General features: G+C 35.6%; 1 long non-coding RNA gene across 1 annotated transcript; it reads left to right on the top strand.

Annotated features, from left to right (window-relative positions):
* The first annotated feature begins 18,472 nt into the window (after positions 1–18,472).
* Positions 18,473–19,323, top strand: LOC135075489 (uncharacterized). Its single transcript, XR_010258027.1, has 2 exons — positions 18,473–18,597; positions 18,906–19,323. It is a non-coding gene; the product is annotated as an uncharacterized LOC135075489 (long non-coding RNA).
* Positions 19,324–20,007: the final 684 nt, after the last annotated feature.

Below are 20,007 nucleotides of genomic sequence, written 5' to 3'. Positions count from 1 at the left end.
TCTTGTTTGTTTTGGTTTGTTAATTTGGAAATTTAGCGTGGGTGGGTATGTTGTAGGTTTTATTCAAAATTTTAGATGGAAAAATATACGAAACATAAAATATGTAAAGGTTAGAAAAATAAGATTGATCAAGTGACTTCTAAATAAGTTGTGGGTTGTATCTACTAACAAATCCAAAAGTATTTAATCCCACTTGAAAGTTTTTACCTTCCGAGCTTTTGCCGCAAAATACTAAATAAAAACAATAACAAAATCCATAACTTTTTCACAGAACACGTCATTTTGTGTGAATATGAGAGACAGGTTACCGGTGACATAATCATGGAAATAGATTATTTATTATTAATATTCCTTTGGTATTTCGAAGTGTCAAAAGTAATGAAGAAAACATGTTTGTCCAGCGACCCTGCCCTGCTCTGTCCGCTGGCAAGTAACCAAATAACCGAACTGAATATTACTCCGTGTGACATCTGATAAGGTACTTTCATGTTGCTGCCGATTCCAGGAAAGTATTCTCTGGAATCTTATTTTGTTCAGGAGTTCAATATTGGAATTAATTGGTTTAGACGTTTTTGTTACGAATATAGTAGGTATTTATTTTTATCGATAATAACAATAAGAAGAAGTGATGCTTTGAAGTGAGAGGAAAAATTTGATCAGAATAACAATATTTTTAGGTTATGCCGGTTACCAAACATTTTAGATCTACATTGAAAACGTTGGAGGGTAAACAGCAAATATTTTCCGCGATTGAAGACACTGTCGTATTTATTAGTATAAATGCTATTGGACAGAACGTAACCTATTTTATATTTAATGATAGAGCTAAGTAGGTTCAGAGTAACTAAGATTTTGTCCTAGATAATATAACGACGAATAGACTTCTACAATCTATTTCGAATTGCTTCCACTAATACAATAAGAATATAACTAGACAAGAACAGCTTATCCTTCAAATCTTTTGGATTGGTCATCGTAACATAGAAATCATGTTTTTTTTTTCGTCATAGATAGGGGAAAGTAGTACGAGTTGATCCCCTGGGGTAAGATGATCTTTCGCGATTGTGCTGAAACCACTAACGACATTTAGTTTCTTTCACTGGTAAAACATAGCTCTGGACACCTCCCCGCCTCAGTCAAATCGTAATGGTGGCGTGAGCGATACATCGAATTTGACGAGAAAAAAGAAAAATTGTGTACTTCTGATCTAAAATAGGCATGACTTTGAGTTTATGTTACTTTTATTCAAACAATGTTAAATGTAATTACTGTTGTCGTTAGGCTTTCTATTATGTTTAATTTTAATATTTTGGCCATAAAAACGTAGCCGCGTACTTGTAAATTATTTTAGCAAATATTTAACAAAAAGTGGGACTTGGGTCAAGATGATCCCTTCCTATATGTACGAGATGATCCCTGGAAATTAAAGCAAAAAAGTCAATGGAGTAGGTAAAGGGAAGTGAAATAAAAGAAAGAGAACTTCATATAACTCACCTGAGTCTGAAGGAGATGATACTGAGTGGCTGTACTGAACAGAAAAGTTTTCAAGCGATACCAAGGGTGAAGGATGGATAAAATGTTATGCATGTGGAAAATGGGGCCATAAAGCATGTACTGGGGTAGAGGGTGATGAAGCAGGTGAATTTATTTGTGATAATATTCAACACAGCTCCAGCCACCACAGTTTCAATTATTTAAACGCTTTTTAGCAGGTACTAAGAAAGAATCAGTTATTTTCGTTATTTAATTCGTAAATGTTTTTCTTTTCTAACTTTTTAACGGTTTGTTCGCATAATTAGGTACTCCGAAAGGAATATAACCAGAAAAGAATAGATCATAGAACAGAATCATAGGGATCAACTTACCCCTACCTGGGGGATCATCTTACCCACAGGGGTGTACAAGATGATCACTTTGTAAGGTTTTGCAAAAAATGAAATATTTTAATGAAACCTTAATTAATTTCTGGTTTTGAGTATAAGGAAAGTTGGATAGATAAATATACTAGTAGTAATCGTCTTTATTTTTGGTTTACCTTGAAAAATATGTATTTTACAGCGATTCCCGCTTAAGGGGATCATCTCGTACTACTTTCCCCTAACTATATTATGTCGATTTAAGATTAATGTCTGCGCCAATTGAGTTTAAAAATCGTGTACACCAATAGCCGACTTACATTGGCACCGAGATTTATGTGGCTATGCAAATTAGGTATATTTTGAACAAACTATCAAAATGTTTCTTCGACTGAGGCGAGGACTGAAATTTTTAAATTAAAATTCTATCTGCTGTGGAAATTATGCCTTAATTCGCTGAGTACCACATGCAAAAAACTTCCAGCCGCGGTAGTTAAGGAAGTTCTCCGCATAAGCATGAATTTTATTAGCTTTATGCAAAGCAAGTGTTTTTGCAACATAATGAGCTAGCTGTTCCTCCGCCGGTTGTGGTAAAGAGGATTAGCTACCCTTAGGAGATAAATGAGTTAGTTTATTGCTCAAGCAAATCCTTATATTGGCGGATTAAACGCGCCTCTGAACTGATATTCTTTCAGAGAGATCATTTTCACAACATGAGCTTTTGAAAATGTGTCAGAGATGATTCTTTGTATTCAGTTTATCTTACTTTATTTATTTATTTTTTACTGGGAAAATAAAAATCTAGCAAAGCCTCAATATTGTGTACTAGCTTTTGCCCGAGGTTTCACCCGCGTGAAATTTAGTCTGTCACAGATCGTCATAAATTATAGCCTAATCGTCGGCTGATTGCAAGAAGTCATTAACTACAAAAAGTCATTAAGTGTCCATACTAGCATGGCGATATTGTCCGCGACTTATACTATATTATGCAAAAATCGCTAAATGGATATCTGCCGTACTTTGGAAGATTTATTTTTGTAAAACTTGATAAATCCAGTTTTGTCAATTTTTATAGCATTAAAATAATTATTGTCCATTAATGATTTTGTGTCGTAACATAGTCGATACACACTTTTTTTTTGACTAACTGCCACAACTTAATAAAGATTTATAATGACTTTTTGTGTAAAAAACTTTCAACCAAATAGTGATAAAATCTGAGTCATGTCTACAAACTGTTTTCGAGAGTCATCATGAACCGTCTCGCGGGTAGGTTCGATGACTTCCAGCCTCCCGAACAAGCCGGATTCCGAAAAGGTTATAGTACCATAGACCACATCCATACGCTGCGACAGGTTATACAGAAGACTAAGGAGTATAACTTGCCACTATGCTTGGCGTTCGTGGACTATGAGAAGGCCTTCGATTCGATTGAGACTTGGGCAGTGTTACAATCTCTCCAGCGGTGCCGTATTGACTATCGGTATATCGAGGTGCTGAAGTGCTTGTACAAAAACGCCACCATGTCGGTCCGAGTACAGGAGCAGAGCACGAAGGCGATTCCACTGCAGCGAGGCGTTAGGCAGGGAGATGTTATATCTCCGAAACTGTTCAGCGCTGCATTGGAAGACGCTTTCAAACTCCTGGAATGGAAAGGATTCGGCATAAACATTAATGGCGAGTACATCACTCACCTTCGGTTTGCCGACGATATTGTGGTCATGGCAGAATCGTTGGAAGATCTTGGCACAATGCTCGAAGACCTTAATCGAGTTTCCCAACAGGTAGGCCTGAGGATGAACATGGACAAAACGAAGCTTATGTCGAATGTCCATGTTGCGCCCTACCCAGTTTCAGTTGGGAGCTCAACTCTCGAGATTGTTGACAAGTATGTCTACCTCGGACAAACGATCCAGCTAGGTAGGTCCAATTTTGAGAATCCAACTCGGCTGGGCAGCGTTCGGGAAACTACGTAACATCTTTTCGTCCAAAATACCGCAGTGCCTGAAGACGAAAGTCTACAACCAATGTGTGTTACCAGTGATAACTTATGGCTCGGAAACGTGGCCTCTCACTATAGGCCTTATACAGAAGCTGAAAGTTGCACAGCGTGCTATGGAGAGGGCTATGGCTATGCTTGGTGTTTATTTGCGAGATCGAATCAGAAATGAGGAAATCCGTAAACGAACTAAAGTCGCTGACATAGCCCGACGGATTAGAAAGCTGAAGTGGCAATGGACAGGGCATATAGTACGCAGAACTGATGGCCGATGGGCCAGCAAGGTTCTGGAATGGAGGCCGCGTACCGGAAAACGCAGCGTGGGACGTCCACCTACAAGGTGGACCGACGACATCGTAAAGGTAGCAGGGAAGCGCTGGATGCAGGCCGCTACCAATCGATCAACGTGGAAAGCATTAGGGGAGGCCTATGTTCAGCAGTGGACGTCCTATGGCTGAAATGATGATTATGATTGTTTATTATATTATTTTAAACGTAATTTAACTTGATTTAACATGTATCACGGTAATCCGATAAAGTAAAAAGTAATTACTTCTTGGTTTGTTATAGTTGGCCGTCAGTCAAAAGACATTAACTTCATATTTTGATTTTTTTTAAATACTGTGTACGTTATTTTGAAATGCCAGTAACTAAAAATGATTACTAAGACTTATTTTTATGTATCGGCATTTTCATTGCTTCGCTACCTATTATATTTTTTTTTAAATGGCTTTTTGTCTCTCCAAACTTCATTAAGCTATTTCTCGAAATCATGTTTCTGCTAGTTAATTACTTCTTGCAATCAACCGACGCTATATGTTATTCTGGGTTAGAAACAATAATACTGTAAAGTTTTATCAAATTCCGTTCAGTAGTTTTTGCGTGAAAGAGTAACAAACATCCAGACATCCAAACTTTCGCATTTATAATATTAGTAAGATAACAATCCCTTATGCCCAGGGCCGAATTTTTGCCAAAAATCCACTAAATATGGTGGTAGAGTCGTTGCTACAAAGAAATACGGTGTTAGAAAGAGATTAACACATGATGATCACATCGCCCATCCTTACTCACTCTCTAAAGTCATTTGAACAGAACTACAAATCATGAGCCAAGCAATGCGACATTTATTGTTTCCGTAATTTATGTGGAATGGGCCCTAATATAGCATAGTGGGGGTAGTTTAAGTAGGTTGGTTGTAGGTGACACTTGTCTTCAAACAGAGAGAGGTCGATATGTCAAACGTCAAGAATGCTAACCTCAGTGAGGACTGTGTAAATGAGGACAAAAGCCTCCTCCGCTCCTTCGAATATTTAACGATATTATGGTTCGTTTTGTTAAAATTAATAAGCGAAATCTTCCATCACCAAAAGCGAATTATTTACTTCAACAACTTTGTATAACAACAGACTTTAGTTGGTTCTTGCCTTTGGCCTGAATTATTGTTGAATAAAACATAAGATAATTATCACTTTGAACTGTTAAAATCTGCGTAATAATTTTGAACCCGTCTACAGGCTTCTAACGCTGAAGATAGAGAGGTTTGCCACTTACAGCTTACATTTTGGACCTTTGATTATTCTTAATCTGTCCATCGGGCAGTGGTCAATTTAATAATCCTACTATATCCATCTCTACTATTCATATAACTTGTTGTTTTGCTCGGCTAACGAATTGCTTCGCCTTTTCTTATTTATGATAAGTGTCCTCGATACGACTACAGTAAGTATACCGAAGTAGGGAGCGAGGAAATTAAAATACTAAGTCAGCAGTAAGAATAAGGATAGTGGGAACAAAAAAGTTGTAATGTATTATTTCCTTTTATCCTTAAGGGGGTCCTGCACAGAATTCTTAAAAATGACATATTTTTAAATCACGAGTGCTCTGCGATTAGTGACTTAAATCCATCAAAGGAACTTGTGTAGGGTAGCCCAATCCTTGATCTAGGTCGCCGCCTTTTCGAAATTTTAAATAAATACGTAAAAAAAATATAAACAACATTTAAAATGGAGACATATGGAAAATTTATTTCTTCGAGAACTTTGTTAATTTAACGTATGAAGCAATAATTTTTATATGGAAATGTATAAATTAATATTTTGAAGGTCGCCCCCTTTTTCGTTTTTGGTATTAATGCATTAATATTGAGAATTTTTGATTTTCCCAAAAAAAACTTTGCCGTAAAGAAATCAACAGGCGTTTTGCTTTATCGTAGCTGTCAAGTGTCAAATGTACGTTTGTCAATCCCTTACAGAGTAGTGTAGAGCGCAGAGCATGCAAATAGTATCTGTTTTGTTATGACTTCGATTGTTACGAAAAAATATTTTACTTATTTTATAGTTAATATGGCTAGAAAACCCTTGCAACCATTACAGTAAAGGAGGAGAACCGAGCATTACAATACGCACCTTAAGGTTACAATTTTCAAGTTACTTTTTGATCATAACAATGAGAACTAACGACTAAGAAAACAAACAAAAACGAATCTACTTGGAGATTTCACGTTTGTCTGAGCAATCCCGAGAACTTTCTCGAGAACTTCATCGAGAAAAAAAGAGGTCAAAAAATTTTTGAGTGTTTTTTTTAATTTATTGATTTTTTTTTCTTCTGATTACTTATTGTAAAGAAAACGTACTAACTTTTGAAATAAGAGGTATGTCCTGATAAAATAAAAACAGTAATAATGCTAAATAACAGGCGATACTAAAAAAAATACATAAAATACTCAGAAAATGGCAACAAATAATAAAAAAATTATACATTTTGAAAAAAATCTGCATTTTAATTCGTGTTTTTTTAGTTATTTAATAAATTTCTCAAAATAATGCCCCCAGGTATAGCGGGGTACGCGGGGGTGGTACGGGTGGTAGGAAGCGCCGTCTCGAAAGTTTAAAGAGACTTTTGAACGAGGTTCTTTACTAATAAAGTAATAAATTTCTTGTAATAACTTTCATGTGTACTACCACTCCAGAGATGGGCATTGTTTTACAAAAGTATGCATGAATGGAACGCAGCCGTAGGAAACTAGTCGTCTATATTTTGTAATACTCTTCGTAAATCTGCGACTACAGTACAAAGTATACACGAATTTTGCGTACTGAATACAGTCGTGTTTAATTTGTATTGTGAATGCTCGCTTCTCCGTTTCAAACAATACTACACCACTTACACTTGACAAGAGTGTGAAAAAGTTAGTTTGATACTTATACAGTAAAATTCAGTAAAATATGGAATTACATTTAAGAGTATTTTTATTTCTTATAACTTAAATACATTTTATCAAATCAATATAAAACTAGATTTTTAACACTCTTGCGGAAGTGGTTTTTCAAAATAAACTGATTAGGTAGGATTAAATAAATAAATAGATAACATTTTTATTTAGAGTAGCGTACCTACACGCGGTATTTGCGCAACTGCTCATACAGTTTGGAAGAGTTTAGTAAAAAAAAGTTATTTCCAAACTATACTCGATTAGTTTCACACCCTTGCATTCTGACCATGTATATAATGGAAAGACACTACGTTGACAGCCTATTTGAATTGAACGTCTAGGAAAAATACTCTTTTACGAAACTTTTTTAACGCCTTTGTTCATCAGAAGAATCAATATTAGTTAGGATTTTTATTGTGTAAGAATTTTCGCAGCAATACCAACAAAAAATCAAATCCTTCCTTTTTTCTAATTAAAATATCTAACCATCCTTTAGTATTATAAACTCACTTTTTGTTTAGCAAAATTAGTGAAATACGTGTTTTTACTCTGTATTGAGTCTCTTTTGTCTCTACTCTGTAAAGTAGTTTGTGTGCGATCGTGTTAGTTCGTTGCGCCAACGCTATCTCGGCTAGCAAATCGTAATTTTTCGTCGGCGCTGCACCCCCTTAATACATAATGAAAATCTCTTGTTTTGCTTAGCCACCGTTCAATCGTAGAGTTAATGTAATAATTCGATATTCTACTCAGCAAATCTGACTCCCTTCATCTTTTAGATAGCATAATACCCATGTCAGATAACTAAACTGAAAAACATGTTTGGGTACTGCTTACCTAGAAAAAACGTGACTGACGAAGTAAGTGTTAAATATAACCAAAACCAGTGGGAGCTAATCATTAAAAAAAATTCTGTTCAATTTACGCATAATTTTGTTCCTCATAACCAAAGCTATTCGGTGGTCACTTTTGTTAAGTAAGCAGTAACCAAACAATTTTTTTAGTGTATCTGAAACCGATGAAACTGGTCGTGAATTTAAAATCGTTAAGTTTTTTCTGAATAACATTATAAAACGTTCAACTAGCTATGTTAACCTGACTCGGTAATAGAGACCTGCAGACAGCAGTCAACAATGGTTGACTGTTGACTGGGGTTTGAAATGTCTAGACTGCATCTCACTTAACACCAGGTGTGATTGCGGTCAAACACCTGCCTCGTCTTGCATAAGAAAAATGGAAAACCGTTCCAAAAAGTTGTTATCGAGGCACTTTGTGTTTCTTAATCGCGATGCTTTTCAATTAGAAACACAACTAAGAGGAATAACAGAGTAAAATAAAGCCAAGTTTCGATTGCATTGATGACAGTCGGGGACGTGCGGCGCCCTGTAATTGGCTCATCGTATCTGTATTCATTAGAGAACGTAAATCGTGATGAGCTTGTGGAGGAGGATAACTTTTATTCGGCACGGTACTTCAGGCTTAGATTGCCAATTGAATTGGAAAGTAATTTAATTCCTTTTCATTCTTTTCGGGTTGGCAATATAAATAAAATTATTGGCAAAACGAGAAAAACGAACACGAACGAACGAGAGTTGACAAGATCACGATGGCAATGATCAGATAAATGTATTTGAAACTAACCTCTTAGAATAATGATTTACCAAATTATTAGTTTTTAATGTATCAATCGTAGGTTAAACTTTTCATAATAAGTAATCGAATCACGAAAATCAAGACAGATAAGAGCAAATTAGAACGAATACAATTCCAAAGGTATTGTGATTTCGTTAAATGCAAATAATGCAGAAGCAACACAAATTGCAGCGGTCGTAAATCAACCGAGCAGTATTAGCGGTCGCGCGAGCATTATAATAGCAATATTTATTGCGAGGGGCAAATGCTCGAACGACTTGGCCTGTTTTTTTCCGTGCGATGGATTAAAGTTATTCATGGGAGAAGATAGTTTTCCTCTTTGCTGATCTTGATAATGTTTTGTATTTATTGAACCCTATGGTGTCGTATTTACTTTTTGTGTTCGTACTTCGTTATTAATATTAATGAATGGCACATAGCTTAAACTAAAACTACATTATTTTTTATTAAAAAAAAATGTAAGTTAAGAAACATTCTTAAAGCTGTCTGTTTCGTAATGAAATAAAAGCCATTGGGAGTTCTAAACAGAGACATTTTTAATCTAATTACGTGAATTTAACATTAGTAGAGTTCAGCTAATTTGTCTTTACAAATGGAAGTTAAAAAGTTATACCCCGAATCAATTTAAACTTGGACGTTTCTGAGATTTATTTTATTTAAAAATGTTTTATAGAATTTATCGCTGTCTGAAACTTGATTTAACTTGAAGGATTTTTAAATTAACATTCAAAATGCGTAGATATTTATTTTTCTATGAAAATCAGTCTATTAAAAACTTGATTCGTAATCATATTTCAACTTCTATTGGTTCTCTCTCGAGAAAAAGAAAGAAACCAAACAGTAATTTGCCAATCTTAGATACTTTTACCTGATAATCTATTTTCCTGCTTTTATTAACCTTCAAATAAATAAATAACCGCTTACTAGTATGTTAACACCCTGTAACCGAACATGGTAACACCATATAATTTGTTACTATGCTACAAAAGCACATATTTTATCCTTTACAAAAAGAGCCGTCCATTAGGGAGCGGGCATGCATGGCTTATCCCAATAATATCCATTGCAGCCGGTATCCAATACTGAGTGTTAGTGTTTTTCTCGTTTTTAACAGTAGTCTTATAACCATAATAATAGTTTAATTTTGTCAGATATTAACTAGGATCATTGGTGAGTGGCCTTGGACCGTTATTAAGGAAACGGCCTTGCCTACAGTTAAGCCTAAGTCTGACAAGACTTACGAACTAAATGTAATCACTCAGCAGCAAATGTTATTTCTCTTATTACTAGTTCTGTCCCTAAGCCCATCACGACAAGACTGTACATTAAATTAAGAAATAATAATAATAATAAATAAATATCTTTGGACATTTTACACTGCGCTTCTAGTCCCAAACTAAGCAAAGCTTGTACTATGGGTACTAGACAACGGATATAAACATACTTAAATACTTTTTTTTTTGTAAATACATACTTATTATACATAGAAAACACCCAGTCCAATACAAACAAATATGTTCATGCACACAAATAATAACAATAATAATAATAAATCTTTGGACAATTTCACACAGCGCCAGCTAGCCCCAAAGTAAGCAACTTAATGCCTGTGTTATGGGTGCTAGCTTAACGGATACTACTTATATACTTTTTTTTTTAATACATACATATTATACATAGTAACACCCAGACCCGTCACAGAAATTAAAATTCATCATTTCAATTTCTGCCCGGCCGAATTTCTCAAATATTTGTACTGTGCGGGAATCGAACCCGCTACCTCCGGAATAGTAGTCCGTTTCGAACCACTACACCTAACAGCCGACGATAGAAGTGTTACTCATAGTTATTACAATTTTCAGGGTTAAGAGTCGCATCTCAAACTGAATTTGAAATAACTTGAATTTATTGTCTAAGGTGGGTATCGAGCCCACGGCCCTTGGCTTGCCAGGCGACTGCTTTTACCATCATAGACATTGGGCAAAACCCCTTAGACATTTTGATATTTTCAATGTATTTTTACGTGTATCACACCTTTTTGGCAGTTGTACAAAGTTATGTAAGTACGAGAGTTCGTAATGAAGAGGAACACGAGGCGTTATTTGAACAGAATAATAACTTTATGCGATTTCGAAACATCTATTCATAGCAATCCTTTATAAACATAACTTGAGTTTCGAACATAATTTTGAACCCGAACCCTTCCTTTGCTTCGGCCGACAAATCCGCTTTGCGAAACATCGCTTCAGTATTAGCGAGAGGACCCTTAACTGCAGCGCAAATGTAACGGTCCAGATATTAATTTTATTATCATTTCAGATTGAAATCAAATCAAAGCAAATATTTTGTTTGCTCATAACATGATTTACATAATTTTTTATAGTATTGTCTGAAACGTTTAATGCTTAATTTTTTTTAGCAGACCGCTCTATATCATACTATTCACTCTTTAACCAAGAATAATGTAGACTTAAATAAAATTGATTTTTTTTTATTTATTTATTTATTTAAGGCAAAACTACAGAGAACAAACAATAACAATACAATTAACACAACAACATAGCACAATATTAAGTCTGATCTCCGATTAGAGCCAGGCACAACATTTGTCACGGTGTATGGACGAGAGGTGCGATAATAGTTCCTTTCAAAGATACTTAATTATCTCACATTAGCCTTTTAAAGAGGAGAGTTAATAGGCACTTACAGGGCAGGTATGTACCATCCTAGACTGCATCTCACTTATGATCAGGTGCGGTCAAATACTTGCCTTGTCCTGCATGAAAAAAGGAAGGACGAAAGAGAGTTTGATCGTAATGTGCTGGCTGGTCTAGTTTGATCATTACTGTAACATCGGCAGTATTAGCCTCGACTCATAATCTGTTGGCATTCAATATGGCTGAGCGGATCAAGTGATTTCATCTCCAAACATGGACTATTTGCGCCATCAATTTAGAAACATCATTTTTTCTTTCGATATTGGGAAGTGGAACACATGAAATGCTTGGTATTAAACGTCATTTGGTTTTAGCACAAACTTATTAATACCGCTTTTATACATCACTATGTCGGTAAATGTACTACAGAATTCTACTAGACTAGAATGATACTCGTATAACTAATTTTCTTTTCTATGCCTACTATTTATAAATTAGTTACTGCCCTATACGCGCATAGGAGTGCCAGTGCATAATATGATGATATTTATCTTTATTGAATTCATTTTTAGGAAAATAAAACTTTGTTAAATTCAGATTAAAAATATAGAGATTTTTGTACACAAATAAAGACTTTTAGTGTAAAAGGAGTATACTTAGTATTCTTTGATATTAGTCTGAATATTACGCATTACGTAATATTCAGTCAGACTATTCTAACCGGAAGAGGTTACGCGTTATGAGGGTATCTAGCGCTAACGGAATGTGGACAAACGTTGATAGGGTCGATAACAATAGAGTTAACGGCCTTAATATTCGCTCAATTTTACGCAGTATACTCTGTAAGAAATTTTATTGAATGACTGTATTTTGACACTGTGTTGATTTTTATTTTTGTTATAAAAAGTAAACAGATCATCCTCTTTTTTTAAGTCAGTTAAGAATACAAATACGCACAGTGTCAAAAAGCAGGTACCAGCTGCAAAATTTTCAGTGGTTGCTTTGTGACAGTAATAAAGTACAAGTTGAAAGCACCGTTATTATAAAATTATAGGTAGGTACTAGTACTATGTACTTACTTGGCCTTTCCACTCCCGTGCGCCCCTCGCCGCATCCGCGTCTGTTCCGGGTCTTTGACGTGTAAAGCACTGCCACTACTTTGAACTTCGCTGCATAACTTGGAAACATGTATTGTCTTATGCTGATTATTTAAAATTTTCAACAAAACAGCTTATTTGGTTCTCAAATCTCATAGTATCAGAATTTAACGGTTAATGTTTATTTTTTTTATTTAATCATCGTATTTTTTCGTTACTAGTTATTCGCTTTACAGCCAAAAACTTTACAATAATTTCAATGTAAGTTGTAGTCACATTCACCTACCTTCATAAAATCATTAAAATACCCTTCTCTATACGTGTGAGGTGAGTAAATAAAGCTGAAACAGGCGTACACAACGATTCACGTAGACTATGAAATGTTTAGCAACCACTAAAACTAAAGTTACATAAAACCAAGAGCCCTTAAGTCGTCGTTGGGCAGGAAAACTGTACAGTAGTGTTGTAGACTCTGCGGTACGCGGATTCGATTATCCCAAATGTGCCTAGAGCTATTTAGATCTCAGATTTTTATGTAATTTGGCATATATTATTATTTACAGTTTTTTAGAGACATCGCAAGAAAACAGTTATGAACCACTAGCTTTTGCCCGCGGTTTCACCCGCGTAAAATTTAGTGTAACAGATCAGCATAAATTATAACCTATATGTTAATCTGGGTTACAAACAATAATAGGTACTGTAAAGTTTCAACAAAATCCTTTCAGTAGTTTTTGCCAGACATCCAGACATCCATACATCCAAACTTTCGCATTTATAATATTAGTAGGATTGTGTTTTCGTGCCTCTGAGCATAAATTATGGTTATGTGGCAGCGTAACACCGCCGCGTAATTTATAATAAATTTCAGTTATTCATCAGCAAAACGGGACAATTCCCACCTCTCTTTCCAACCGCTGCAACTCCTGTGTAGCCAGGATCTACAGCTTGACCGCCACAAAAACCCAACCAATAAAGGTCAAGTTTGTCCCGGGGGAAAGTTAAACTGTCATTGGACCCGTAACGAAATTAATCAGAAGAACATAGGAGGAGTTCGAAGCTTATTCATCGGCAGTCTTGGAAATTAACTGAGGTTCAGCTATATTAATAAAAAAACGGCTCTGCGATTTGGACCTGAACTATAGACAGGCAAAGCTACTTTTGATTTTTTATAATATTATTAGTGACATTGCAGACTATCGACATTCGAACTTCACTATGTTCCAAAGGCCGTAAGGGCGATAAAGGGATGCGACGCGCGAATGCTTAAGTGTTTTAGTACCACGATCGTTGGACGTGCTGGCACTAAATTCAAATTCCATGAAATGAAATTACGATTATTATAGTGCGTACCTACCGTTAGTTTTTAAGTGAAAGTTAAAAAGTTTTTTTTTATTTAGCATCCAATATACTCGTAGGTAATTGTGTGTTGCTTCTTTGGTTTCAACATCTTGTTAAATTTTTTTAGGTTAACTTTAGATTCTGAGGAATCATACAAACTATTAAATATTGTTTCTTTCTATGCATTTCAGATATTTATTATATCCTATCCAGTCCGGCACGTATGTGTGACCAAGAATGTTTTTTTCATCATCATCATTTCAGCCATAGGACGTCCACTGCTGAACATAGGCCTCCCCCAATGCTTTTCATGTTGATCGATTGGTAGCGGCCTTGGTGCTACCTTTATGATGTCGTCAGTCCACCTTGTGGGGGACTTCCACGTTGCGTTTTCCGGTACGTGGCCTCCATTCCAGAACCTTGCTGCCCCATCGGCCGTCAGTTCTGCATACTATGTGCACTGCCTATTACCACTTCAGCTTGCTAATCCGTCGGACTAGGTCAGCGTCAGCTTAAATTCGTTAACGGGTCTCCTCATTTCTGATTCGATCTCGTAAAGAAATACCAAGCATAGCCCTCTCCATAGCACGCTGTGCAACTATGAGATAAAGATATTTATTTGCAAGAATAAGTAAGTAAAGTACAGATTGTTTGTGTTACCTACATGTAATAGGGACTCTATTCTGTTAAAATATTTAACATGCAAATTTACGGGTAAGTAATTCCCGAACACTGTAGAAACAAACAGTAGTCAGCCATTCCCGAAGCTTTTTCACCATCAATCTTGTAGCGCCATTTTTATATAGGTACATCAGGAATTTTGTTATACACCTCAATTCACATGCAGTAACAATTTTTCTTAAGTGAAGTTCTTGGGCAAAAGGAAAGAACTAGCCTATCTGAAGATCTTGTGTTTCTAGGATAGGTACATGAGATTCTGTATAAGGCCTATAGTGTGAGAGGCCATGTTTCCGAGCCATAAGTCTGGTAACACACATTGGTTGTAGACTTTCGTTTTCAGGCACTGAGGTATTTTGGACGAAACGATGTTGCGTAGTTTCCCGAACGCTGCCCAGCCGAGTTGGATTCGACGATTGACCTCTTTCTCGAAATTGGACCTACTTAGCTGGATCGTTTGTCCAAGGTAGACATACCGAATCGAAGACCTTCTCATAGTCCATGAACGCCAAGCATAGTGGCAAGTTATACTCTTCAGTCTTCTGTATAACCTGTCGCAGCGTATGCACATCCATACGTCTATGGTACTGTAACCTTTTTGAAATCCGGCTTGTTCGGGAGGCTGCAAGATGTTTTTCAAAGATAACTCCATCACATGAATAGCTTCCTCAGTATGCAATTAATGTCATTTACAGACAGAGAACGATTTCCTGATTGCACGTACGATATAGAATCAAACCCGAAACAGCTACGACCATGAAAGCAACAAACTTCAATAATTGAATTTCAAAGTTACGCCCAATTAAAGTTATTTGAATATTATGAACGTTCAAACCGACTCAATCTGCCTAAATGTGAAACTTTTAGGCCTGTCAATATACGTATAAGGAATGAATAGGGCCGTCTTCGGTACCTACAAGACAGAGGTTTGATCAACGCATACGGAAAGTTAGCATGTTGGTAACTTCGTTAATTTATGTGTTGCTTAGAAGGTGCCACGTTATAAGCTTTGGAGAAGACAGCCCCCCCTGTCTCACGCCGCACTCCAACGCATACGACTCGGAATGTTTGTTGGAACACTTTACACAGTTCGTTTGATTTGAGTACCAGTACCAAAAGATATTTACACCCGTATTCACAAACGATACTTACCTATGCAAAGCAGCAACGCTATGCGAAATGAGACATTTCTCAATGCGTTCCATATGACAAGCCTTTCAATTCATAAACAATACTTAAACGACCCTTAACTATGCAAAATCAGAGTGTTGAATAGAGTTCTGTGATTGGTTCGCTTATGTTACGCACTTCACTCCGCTAACTGACATGACATTCCTGTCATTCAAACGGTGCAACGGTTTATAAGTGTCGTTATTTTGTGGATTTGTGAATTAAATAAATATGGATAAAACTACAACTATCAGGTTAGTATGAATACTTCGATTAATAATAATAGTGAAAATCATGTTTCAATCATTATTTTTCAGATTTTTAACAGCTGTAGTTTTCTTCTTCCGAAAGAGAGCTGCTGATTGTAGCTTAATAAGAGAAAGGCCTATTATTGAAGACAAGCATAATTATTATTATCCTCTCTAAAATATCGAGTTGACGAAGCAGGCCTGGGAAAGTCTAACAGTGGCTTACAATTCTCAACCATATTTTATGTTTCACAAAGGCTCACACATCAACTGAAAAGCTGCTGGAATAATTTAAAGACCCAAAGAAAGAAAGAACTTTCTCAGGAATCAATCAAACGTTCACAACACCCACTAGTAAGTAATGTTTTTAAAATATATAGGTAGTACGTAGATTTATGAGGAATAACTAAGCAGAATATACTCAAAGGAATTAAATTCATAATTTGCTTTTCAGGTATCAAGAAATTAAGATTAGTAGTAGCAAGAATGAAGATTAAGACAGAAACAAGAATCAAACGCACCACATTGAATAATATACAACAAGACCAGGCTTTGCACGAGTTGGGGCTACAAAGAGAAAAAATATTGATAGAAAGAGAAAATAATTTGTTAGAACATGAAAAAAAGATTTATGATTTACAAATACATAAAATTAAATTAGACATTGAAGTTTGATGAAAATAAAACTTCATTAAAAATTTTATGTTTTATTTGCTACTAGCAACTGATACATTATGTAGGTGGCACTGGAAGGCCTCCTCGCAGTTAATTTCCTCAGGTCTTCTTTTATCAGTGGTAAAAGTATGAAAAGTACCCCATCATTGGAAAACCTAAACTAAATTCGTCTGAATTGTAATAATCAAAGGGATTTTGGGAATCCCGTATCACTTTTCTGGTACTTATTCTACTTTGCTCATTGATATAATTATCAAATTTTTCTTCACTACTGTAATCCATTGTAAGATAATATTAATCGAATACAACCATAAATAAAGCAAACAAACCTCAAAAACGAGAATAACCTAAAAATTTTGACGTAAATAGACACTATGCGTTGCGTAGGTAATACAGCTCCCTGGCTACCTTAGCTTTGCGTTCATTCTAAGGGACGCATAGTGCTTGTCACCACTGAAGTATCGTCTATGAATAGGTTTTTGGGACCCTGTGCATCCACGCGCACTATGAGGCCTCAAAGTAATATTTGTGAATACGGGTGTTAGTATCTCCACCGGAATACCACTGTCCTCCATCTTCCACCACAGCACATTATATAAAACGAGATCAAATGCCTTGGAGAGATCCAGAAAACAGGCGTAGAGCGGTGTCCTCCGGCCAGTATAGTATTGGACAATATGCTTTTCAGTATTGCGCTTTCAGTAGATAATCCGGGTCTAAACCCAAACTGCGCGTCTTGTAGTTTAACCTTTAGCTACTGAGGTGGATTTAATTTCACGTAAACACTGACGTGGGGGCCTGAGAGGCCCGCACTTATGTGTGCTTATATTTAAAAATATAAAATCTTTTTAGGGTTTTATGTTTAATAATTATTAATAGTGGTTATATTTAAATACAATAAAACGATTTTTATGTAAATTATTTGTTAATAAGTAGGGTGGGTAGTCGAACAGTGAACCAACCAGATACGCTGAACCACCGCCATATTTCAAAAAGTATGACGTTGCCAGTTCCACTGAACGAGTCACTACGTGTCTCGTGGACGTCCTTCCCCTCTCCCGTAGTGCGCCGGCGACTGTGGCTAAGGTGTGACGTGTGGCTGCGAATTCTTTGTTTCTCGACGAAAAAAGATAGTTTTTTTCAGAGAAGCCTTACGGTTTTTGTATATTTTGCTATTTATATTAAGTACGAAATCTATTTGGTATCAAAATTATTGTAGTTTTATCTGTTTAATGAGCACATTCCGTGATGACCATTCCGCGGTCTTCTTATTGTTTGTGGACTCATAAGTTGAATAGTGTATGTTTTGAACAGTGAACCAGGTTTTCAAAGTACACAGTGAACCGGTTGACTGTTTTTTATTTAACCACCAAACGGTTGATTAATTACCTAAAGGCTTTAAGAGGCAATTTTCAGTTATTTTTGTTTAAAGAAGGATTTTTCTTTTTAATTGTGTCTTGTGTTATTTTGGTTTTCTGTGATTTTTTAAATTAAGACTTTTTGTGTACCATCAAAAAGGTTGATTATTGATTACTTGAAGGCTTTATTAGGCAATGTTTAGTTATTTTTGTTAAAAGAAGTATTTTTCTTTAAATTTGGGTTTTGTGTGAGTTTGGTTGTTATTTTTGGTTTCTGTGATTTTTAAATGAAGACTGTTTGTTGAAATAAGCATTTTTATTTTCATTAGATTTTTGTGTTGTAAAAATAAAAGCTGATTATCTAAAATTATGTTGTTTATTTTCCAAAATTATAATTTTTACTCGTAATGAACTACATGGTTCACTGTTGAAATGTGGGTGGTTCAGTGAAAACTACCCGTAGTAGGGGAGACCGGGGATGGTTGAATATAGGGGTAGGTAGACTAACTGCCAAAAACTCGCCAACGGTTTGAGTATTGCGTCATCCCAGCGCAGCCACGCATTACTTTCCGCCCCCCGCACAGTCGTCGGTAGCGCCGCATCGCCGGCACACGCCGTTTTCGAGTAGTGACCCGTGATTTGTTTTCATATCATGTAAGTAATATTTTCGTGTTGCATATTTTTTGATTTGGTACCTACACATTTTATGTTAACCGTTTGCCTATTAGTCAGAGTGTTTTATGAGTCCATATTGATATTATTTCTTGTGTTATTTCTTTATTAGGTGGCAGTGTGTAGGTTATCCATGCCATCGAAACTTAAAATGTCGTTTGGGATTGGTAGACTAATTTCTTTCGGGGCTGGTTGAACCAACGAACATCAATAACATTTTGAGTTTAAAATATCTTTAAAATTATCTATTTATTCGATTCTTAATACATACATTCTTTTTATTGCTACAGCACGATGAGGATCTATAAACGAACGACTGAACGATGAAGAAATAAGACCCTTTCCTAAAGCGGCGCCACGTTTAGATAATAGTAGAAATACTCGGAAACGTAAAAGTACTATACTATACAGGGTGTCACAGAATGGGTGAATCAAACTTCTAGGGGAAGTAGCTCTACTAATGTACTATCCCAAAAAAATATGAAAAAAAAAAAATTTGAGTTCGGATTTTTTTAAAGTAAAGTGCTCTAAACTCGAAATCTAGTCATTATTTTCAAAAGTTTGTTTACAGATAAACGAAGCGATCATGTACAATTAATATTAGTAAGAAAAAAGTACAAATAAACTCCAAACGCAGCAATTATAGCCAGATACTTAGGCAAAGCTGATTTATTTTCACTTTAAAAAAAATTGTGTCCTTATGCGCTTTTTTTTTTTTCATATTATTTAGGGATAGTACATTAGTAGAGCTACCTCCCCTATCAGTTTGATTCACCCATCTGGGACACCCTGTATACAAAGATTGATATGTGATTTAAAATGAGACTGAAGAAGATTTTAGTTTAAAAAGTTTAAATACTAAGAGTTGATAGTTTTTTTAAAGACTTATTAAAGATGTCTGTACCTGATTATAATTGTTTTTGAATAAAGAGTTCAATTAAATTGAAAATAGTGTTTTATTACTTGACTCTTCTCATAATTTCTTGCTTATTGATACGTAGGTCTACTTACCCCGGGCATATAGTCAATCTACCCCGGAACCGGGGTAGATTGACTAAGAGTTGATGTTCTATAAAATGCATTTAAATATGATGATGATATTTAATAATGAACTATGTTTTGTTGTTTTTTAGTAGTTCAATAGTTCTTCTATCCATTAATGCGATTTATTTGTCTGTATGGATGAAAACACAAAAAATATGTATGATTTAGTAAAAAATTAGTCAACTATCCCCGGTCTCCCCTACACAGTGAGCCAAATTTCATTTTTTTTTTAAACTTGATTTATGTTTCCGTTTTATTGCAGAGGCTAATTATAGCCTAAAAATTAGAAACCTTATTAAATTACCTGACTGATAAGACCATAACGACATTTTTAGCTTCATTTTCCAG

Source organism: Ostrinia nubilalis, chromosome 10 (genome assembly GCF_963855985.1).
Source record: "Ostrinia nubilalis chromosome 10, ilOstNubi1.1, whole genome shotgun sequence".
In the NCBI taxonomy this organism is placed as follows: domain Eukaryota; kingdom Metazoa; phylum Arthropoda; class Insecta; order Lepidoptera; family Crambidae; genus Ostrinia; species Ostrinia nubilalis.
This window is presented reverse-complemented; position numbering and strand designations above follow the sequence as displayed.